The following is an 8,979-nucleotide window of genomic DNA, read 5'->3' as shown; positions in this document are numbered from 1 at the left end:
TCACCTGTGTGCCTGTTTCCTGGAGACCAAAAGAGGGCATCAGATCTCCTGGAATTGAAGTTACAGATGGTGTGAACTGCCATGCAGATGCTTGGAATTGAACCCAGATACTCTGGAGGTGCAACCGGTGTTCTTAACCTCTGAGTCTTCTCTCCCATCCTTTTAATTTTCTTTCTTCATTTTTCTTACTCTCTCTCTCTCTCTCTCTCTCTCTCTCTCCTCTCTCTCTCTCTCTCCTCTCTCCTCTCTCCTCTCTCCTCTCTCCTCTCTCCTCTCCCCTCTCCCCTCTCCCCTCTCCCCTCTCCCCTCTCCCCTCTCCCCTCTCCTCTCCTCTCTCCTCTCTCCTCTCTCCTCTCTCCTCTCTCCTCTCCTCTCTCCTCTCTCCTCTCTCCTCTCTCCTCTCTCCTCTCTCCTCTCTCCTCTCTCCTCTCTCCTCTCTCCTCTCTCCTCTCTCCTCTCTCCTCTCTCTCCTTTCTATTTTGCCCAGGCAGGCCTGGAACTTAGGCAAGTTTGGCTTTCTCAGCCTCCCAAGTGTTGGGATCACAAGTATATGTCACCGTGCCATACCAGACATGTTTTACTTTATTGTTCACTGTATTATAGTGTCTGACACTCCAGGTTCTTTGTTTGTTTTGTCTTGATTATTTTTTTAAAAAGTCCTCTAGAATTCAGCTTTTCCAAAGCACACATACTGCATAAAATGAGGAACAAATATCTGATCTCAGTTCCTTTTCTATTTTTAAAGATTTATTTATTATTATATGTAAATACACTGTAGCTGTCTTCAGACATTACAGGAGAGAGCATCAAATCTCATTATAGATGGTTGTGAGCCACCATGTGGTTGCTGGGATTTGAACTCAGGACCTTTGGAAGAGCAGTCATTGGTCTTTCCCGCTGAGCCATCTCACCAGCCCCTCCAATTGCTTTTCATTTATCCTTCATTTAAACAATCAGTTAAAGTACTGAGCACTTCCTGTGTCCCAGACACTAAGGCCATAGAAATGCATAACAGATCGTCTTTATATCCTTAGCCTAATGAGATTTCTAGTCCACAGGGAAAAGCCTAGGATTGTAAGTAAACAAATAGGAAAACAAGAGAATTTCAGACAAGGCTGCATGTTGAGGAGATGAAAATGTCATCCAGTATAATAAGAATGAACTGAGAGAAGCAGGCATCCATTTATTTTGGGTTGTCTGAGGGCGTGTTACTTGGGATGAGCCTAGACATCCAGAAAGACATGGCCACTAATGCTTCAAGAAGAGCATTTCCAAAGATGGTAATGGCTGGTAAAGATATACTGAATCATGTTTTTAAAAATGTTTTTATTCATGTGTATGTGTGTCTATCTAGTGAATGCCACCTGTGTGGACGTACCTGCCCAGTCCAGAAGAAGGTGTGGAATCCCCTAGAACAGAACTAGAAATTCTGCTAGGCTAGGGACATAGAGATGATCTGTTATGCATTAGGATCTGTTATAAATAGCTACGAGCCACTCATATGGATGCTGATATATCAGCTTGGACCCTCTTTAAAGAGTCCGGCTCTGAAATACATGTTACTTTATTTTGTTTAAAATTTAGAACTCCAGGTTCAATTCTAAATCCTGAGAATACATCAGGTAAAAACAAAACAAAAACCTTTTTTTTTTTTTTTTTTTTTTACAACTCTTAAGATTACAGTTTAATGGTTTGGGTTTTTTCTACAGTTTAGCAGGGTAGCAGATGAGTCTGAGACTCAGACCACACAGGGCATGTTTACTGGGCAATCCCAATCACTCCACAGGCCAAGCGGCTCCCAGCATTTCCAGTCTTTGTACTTTCTTCATTTCCACCTTTGCCCAAGTCATCTTGTTTCTCGTGGACCACCATTGTACGGCCAATGATGGAGTGCTCTCCTGAGAGTGAGATCACACGATCATCAATGGACACATTGGCCACACCGTTCTTTCCAGCAGTCACATTGCCCAGGTCTCCAACATGCCTCTCTTCATCCGCCGGGCCGCCATGTTTCTTAGAGTGAGGATTAAAATGAGGTCCTGCACTGGTACAGCCTTGTGTATTATCCCCATACTGATGGACGTGGAACCCATGCTGGCCTTCAGTTAATCCTGTAATTTGTCCTGACAACACAACTGGTTCACCGCTTGCCTTCTGCTCGAAGTGGATGGTTCCCTGCACCGGACCATCGCCCTTCAGCATGCACACCGCTTTCCTCGCCATGCTTCCCCGGGAGACGCGCGGCGGCCTCCTCCGGAGGGACCTGAGAGAGCAAGACGAGAAGGCGACGGATGGAAGGCGCCGCAGGAAAGGAAGGCGCCAAAAAAAAAAAAAAAAAAAAAAAAAAAAAAAAAACCAAAAACAACAAAACCCTTTTTTTTGTTTTTGTTTTTTGTTTTTTTTGTTTTTTGTTTTTTGTTTTTTCGAGACAGGGTTTCTCTGTATAGCCCTGACTGTCCTGGAACTCACTTTGTAGACCAGGCCAGATTAAAGGCGTGCGCCACCACCGCCCGGCTAACAAAAACCTTTTAACTTAAGTGTTTGAAGGCTTTCGCAGACGATTTAAAAGATTGAGTGAGGCTCGTCTCCAGCAGGATGAACAATGGAGGCAAACAAAGTTGAACAAGGTAAGGATTTCAAACAATAGAGCAAGAGGAAAAGGGAGTGTAGACAAGACAGAGACAAAATTTTCACAGAAAAGTAGCACTCATTCCTTCCTAATGCTGCTGCTGAAGGAAGTGTCAGTCTACGGAATCACCTGAGTACACCATGCACTGACATGGATTAAGCATCTTTAAAGAGCTCAACCACTTTAATATGACAGTTTTATTTATAGATTGTTATAGATCCATTTATAGACTTTCCCTTATGTTATTGATGTACTTGAAAAATTTTAACTATTGTTGGGTTGCCATAGAATTTATTGTAGTAGCTTGAAGTTAAGAATTAAAAATATCTTCAAATTAGTGACATATTTTGTAGTTGTTAAAGAAAAAAAAAAAAAGCAATGGAGGCTGGAGATATGACACAGTAGAGAAGAATGTTTGCTGCCCTTCCTGGGGACCCGAGTTTGGCTCTCAGCATCCTCACTGGGTGGCTCACAACTGCCTGTAATTAGGTAAAACATGCCTACACATAAAGTAAAATTTCCAGGAGAGCTGATGTATTTGTTTTTCAACTCTGCAGGCTTATCACATAGATGGCAAACACACAGAGACATATGCAAATATACATAAAAATTAAAAATAGGAGATATTTGCATCCTAGTGTGGTGGTGTGTACCTCTAGTCCCTGACACTTTGTAGGCTGAAATGGAACACTTAAGCCCAAGACTTCAATACCAAACCTAACAACATAAGAAGATTGTATGTTTGTTTAAAAGAAGGGGCCAGAGAGATGGCTCAGTAGTAAGAGACCTTGTTCTTGAAGCCAGGGTTAGGTTCTCAGAACTCACATGGTGACTCACAAGCCATCCATAACTTTAGTTCTGGAAGATCAGATGCCCTTATATACAATGTTTGCAGGCACCAGGCAAACACATGGTGCACACACATTTGTGTAGGTAATCATGCCTACATATACATAAAGTAAAATTTAAAAATCTAAAAAATATGTTTGTAAGGAAAGAAAAACCAGTGAAAAGAAGCAAAACACTTTTTTAAAAAAAAATTATATATATATATGGATACACTGTAGCTATCTTTAGACACACCAGAGAGGACATCAGATCCTGTTACAGACGGTTGTGAGCCATCATGTGGTTGCTGGGAATTGAACTCTGGAAGAGCAGTCAGTGCTCTTAACCTCTGAGCCATCTCTCCAGCCCCCAAAAGCAAACACTTTTGTGCTTCAAAGAACGCAATGAGAACAAAGAAACAATAACCCATACAATGGGAGGAAACCTTTTCAAACTCTTTATTAAGTAAAGAACTTATCCTTAGAAGCTATAAAAAACAAACAAACAAAAACAACCCTGACAATGCCAAATAAAAAGACAATCTAATGAGAACATGGAAAACAAGTCACTCATCAAAACAGGCATAAGGATAGTTAAAGAGCAGCTTGAAGCCGGAAATGATTCATTCATGGCAGTTCACAAAAAGGTTCAACGTGAGCTAGCGTCGGACCTAGACATTCTACTCCTGGGTTAAATAGACAAGAGAAATTTACTTGTATACACCTGTTCACCGTAGCAGCATTCACAGTAGTTAAAAATGGAAGTAGGGCTGATGAAATGGCTCAATGGGTAAGACGTCCGATGCACAAGCCTGCTATGAAGTGGAAACTTAAGGTGGGATGGTGTTTTATTGGGGCAAACATGCAAAGGAGTGTTTTCCTGAAGTGGGCACAGGAGAAAGACTAGGACACACATGAAGGAACATTTAGCTAAAACAGACACAGGTGAAAAGATGGTCTGTTAAAGCGAACAGACAAAAGGACAAGTAATAAATGAATTTTTTTACTAACCACTCACATATATTAGTCTACCTTGCATTATGTACTTGAGCTACATTTCTCGGGACTCCATAGAGAGAAACGCACCGAAAACTTCTAGTGGTGTGTTGTAATATTTTTTTACTTCTGAGGACTTGGGCTGATGGACAGAGTGATGTCAGATGAGACAGATGCATATGCTAAGGAAAGATATGTTCTGAGACAAGACCCATGGAGGACCCATGATGCTTGGAGGGTATGAATAGAACTTGACAGACAGTGATAGAGGCTGAACTGGCCTTGTTGGTAGAACTACCTATGTAATGCTTGTGTGTCTTTGCTGATCTTTACTTCCCTGAAAGAGGCACAGCCAAGAACTCCTGGTGTTCCTCTGGGTCCCTCCTGTTAACTTGACCCGAGGCTGAGGCCTGGTTGTCTCTTCTAGATAGTGTCACCATGGTTGATTTGTGTTTGCTATCCTGACTCTATCTGTAAAGTATTTATAAGTGGATCAAGCTGTTGCTACTGATCTGTAAATTAAACTGCCGATTTTCAGACAGCATGGATAGGAGTTGCTCCAAAGAACCTTTCTAAACAGGTCTACTTCCCCTATATCTTTATTTCCCCACTACCTCTTGGTGGGTGGTAGACTAACAGAGAGGTTAAAATGTTAAAATCAAAACAAAACAAAAAAACCCATAAAAACAAAATTTTAAAAAATTAAAGTTACACTGGTGACCAAAGTTTGATTCCCCAAAATAAAGGTGGAAGCCATGGCTTAACTCCTGAAAGTTGTCCTCTGGTCTCCATACATGTACTGTGGTACATGTGCATTCACACATGTGCGTGCACACACACACACACACACACACACACACACACACACACACACACACTCTAAAGCGGTAATAAAACATTTTAAATCATTAAATGTTTTATTTATTTTAAACTTTATTCTACAAGCATATTGCAAACACACATAGGACACCACATCTTCACACACACACACACACACACACACACACACACACACACACTCACCAAAATTAACTAGAGCAAACCTGAAGACTATATGACTCAGTGAATGTCTATGCAGTTAGAGTAGCCACTAGGATCAGAAGCTGTGCAGCTTCACTTTTGGTTTTCCCCTTTCGCTATCAAATATAATTTTATGCACTTATTTATCCCCTAAAATGAAGAACACACGCTGGAGTTATATCCAGAAAACCATTACTTTATCTCCTCTTTCATGACTCATACCCACTACCAGACTTAGTTCATTTTCTTTTTCTTTTTTTTTTTTAAAGATTAATTTATTTATGTACACTGTAGCTGTCTTCAGACACTCCAGAAGAGGGCACCAGATCTCGTTACGGGTGGTTGTGAGCCACCATGTGATTGCCGGCATTTGAACTCAGAACCTTCGGAAGAGCAGTCAGTGCTCTTAACCGCTGAGCCATCTCTCCAGCCCTTAGTTCATTTTCATACCCTAATATTTACCCTTTATTGTTCTTTCTACATGTTATACTGCTCCCACATGTACCTTTGCTTATATATATATCTGTATTCTTGACTAAAGTCCACATGTGATGGAGAACATGTAGTTTTTTTCCTCTCTAAGATTGTGTGACTTCACTTAATATTATTCTTTCTAAGAGCACCCATTTTCCTATACATTTTGTGATTACATTTTTCTTTAGAGCTGAATAGTATTCATATAAATATATATATATATATATATATATATATATATATATATATATATATACAATATGTACATATATTCATATATATCATACAAACATATATGTATACCAAATGTATATATACCAAATTTCCATTATTCATTTTCCTATTGATGGGCATCTAGGTTGATCTTAATTCTTTGCTGTAGTGAATAAAGCAGCAATATATGTAGTTAGGCCTATGATGGTGATATCTTTACTAAATATGAATAGTAAGTCAGCATAGCAACTGTTTACATGGCTTTTAGGTATGATAAATGATCTGAAGATGGTTTAAAGTATATGAAAGAATATGTATAGTATCTACATAAGAGATTTGAGCATCCCTGGATTTTGGTAGTTGGGTGTCCTAAAGGCAACCCCATGAATATAGATATATGGATCTCTCTCTCTCTCTCTCTCTCTCTCTCTCTCTCTTTCTCTCTCTCTCTCTCTCTCTCAGTTGGACAAACCAAGCTTTCTTTCTTCCTCAAACACACAGAGGAGCCATGCTAGATTCATTCCCTGCAGGGAATCACACTCTCCAGCTGGCCTCTCTCCAGGCAGCCAGTTGGCCAGTTGGCGTCTTTATCTTACAGAACAGCTCTGAAAAAGCCTTGGCCCTGTTTGGAAATTGTTCCCCTCTTAAAATTAATTTGAAACGGTTAGTCTAATATGAATTGTTTTTTAAATCTGAGAAGTATGTGTTCAAAGAGGGAGAGGGCCTCTGCAGGCGGCCCTTGGACGGCTTACTTGGCATTTTTTTCCTTCCCAGCACTGAAGATCTGAAGCCTGGAGAGGGACTGGAGGGAGGTTGGAGCCCATTTATCTGGGGGAATAGTTGAGGTATTCTGAGGTTACTTAGCTCGACAAGGAAAAACCCAGGGAGATTCTGAGAGTAGAATCCATGAGCTGTTGACATGGAAAAAGCTCCTTTTGGAATGTTTCCAGGAAAACTAGACTAATACCAAAATGTTCCAAGAAAACAAACTGCATTAAAATGACAAAGAAACTTTAATGACTGACTTGATCCAAGCAATAGGTCCCATAGCTAAGGGAATGAATTCTGATCCAGAAAATCTATGTAAAAATGTTTTGTACTCTTTAGATATGCCCAGAGCTGGAAGAGCAGCTTGTGACCTGGAACACCTGAGTGCTTCAGATCTGCAGTGGGGACTGGGTGGGACTTACAGGGACGATGGCTGACAAAATACAACCTATCTGTGAGAGTCATAAGAAGAGAAACTCAGCCAGGTGGTAGTGATGCATACCTTTAACCCCAGCACTCGGGAGGCAGAGAAAGGGGGAAATCTCTGAGTTTGAGGCCAGCCTGGTCTACAGAATGAGTTGCAGGATAGCCATGGCTACACAGAGAAACCCTGTCTCAAAAAACAAAAACAAAAACAAAACAAAAAAGGAAGAAGAGGAAGAAAAAGAAGAAGATGAGGAGGAGGAGAAACTATATTTTATTTTATTTTTAAATGAAATTATTTATTTGTTTTATATGAGTACACTGTAGCTGTCTTCAGACACACCAGAAGAGGGCATCAGATCCCATTACAGATGGTTGCTGGGGATTGAACTCAGGACCTCTGGAAGAGTAGTCAGTGCTCTTAACCACTGAGCTATCTCTCTAGCCTGAGAAACTATACTTTAAAGGGAAAAATAGAGGCAGAGCTTCAGGAAACTATAAAGCAATGGAAAACACTGTAAAAGAGCACACACGGGCCAAGGGGCACAGAAGTAAGCTGAGCTGAGCTGAGCCCCTCAGTGACAGTTTCTTCTGAAGGGTCTTACATGGCAGAAACCATTTCCAGGTGAATGCTGGGTAATCTTATACTCAGGACAAGGCCAGAGTTCTCACAAGCCTCAAACCCAGTATTTCCTTCCATGTCAGGGTAGACAAATGTTGTGCCATTATCTGACTTCGAGTAGCAGCCACACACCATGGATGTGATGATTCATATCTATAATCTCAGCACTCAGAAGGCTGAAGCAGATGAGTCTCATGATTTGGGGACCAACCTGGGCTACAGCATGAGATCCTAGTGAGATGTGTGTGTGTGTGTGTGTGTGTGTGTGTGTGTGTGTGTGTGTGTGTATGTATGTATGTATGTATGAGAGAGAACCAAATTCATAAAACTTAAAGATGAACAAAAAGAGGTTAAAGTACATACTGCTCTCATTGAGGATCCAAGTTCCCTTACTAGCATCCACACTGGGGCAAGATCACAGCCTACTATAACTCTTTTCTTTGTTTGTTTGTTTGTTTGTTTGTTTTTTGAGACAGGGTTTCTCTGTGTAGCCCTGGCTGTCCTGGAACTCACTTTGTAGACCAGGCTGGCCTCGAACTCAGAAATCGGCCTGCCTCTGCCTCCCAAGTGCTGGGATTAAAGGCGTGCACCACCACTGCCCGGCCACAGCCTACTATAACTCAAACTCCAGGAGGACCTGACACCTCTGGCCTCTGTGAGCATCTATACCTATGTGCACACACATACACAACTTAAAATAATAAAAATACAATCTCTTGAAAAGAAGACGTATTTCAAACAAGTGGAAAATCTAGAAAAAATGGACAAATGTCTAGATGTATACGAGCTATCAAAATCAAATTGGGAAGATATAAACAAACTTCAACAGAGCCAACACCACTGAAGAAGTAGTAAATATTCTTCCATCAAAGAAAAAGCTCAGGATGAGACACATTCACTACTGAGTTATACCAAACCTTTAGAGAAGAGTTAATACCACTGTTTCTCAACTATTCCATGAAACAAATGGAAAGAATACTGACAAATTCATGTCACGAAGCCAACAT

At 40.8% G+C, this 8,979-nt stretch overlaps 1 pseudogene; it reads right to left on the bottom strand.

The window, feature by feature from the left end:
* Positions 1,648 to 2,319, bottom strand: Gm8566 (predicted pseudogene 8566; annotated as a pseudogene).

Source organism: Mus musculus, chromosome 6 (assembly GCF_000001635.26).
Source record: "Mus musculus strain C57BL/6J chromosome 6, GRCm38.p6 C57BL/6J".
NCBI lineage: Eukaryota > Metazoa > Chordata > Mammalia > Rodentia > Muridae > Mus > Mus musculus.
This window is presented reverse-complemented; position numbering and strand designations above follow the sequence as displayed.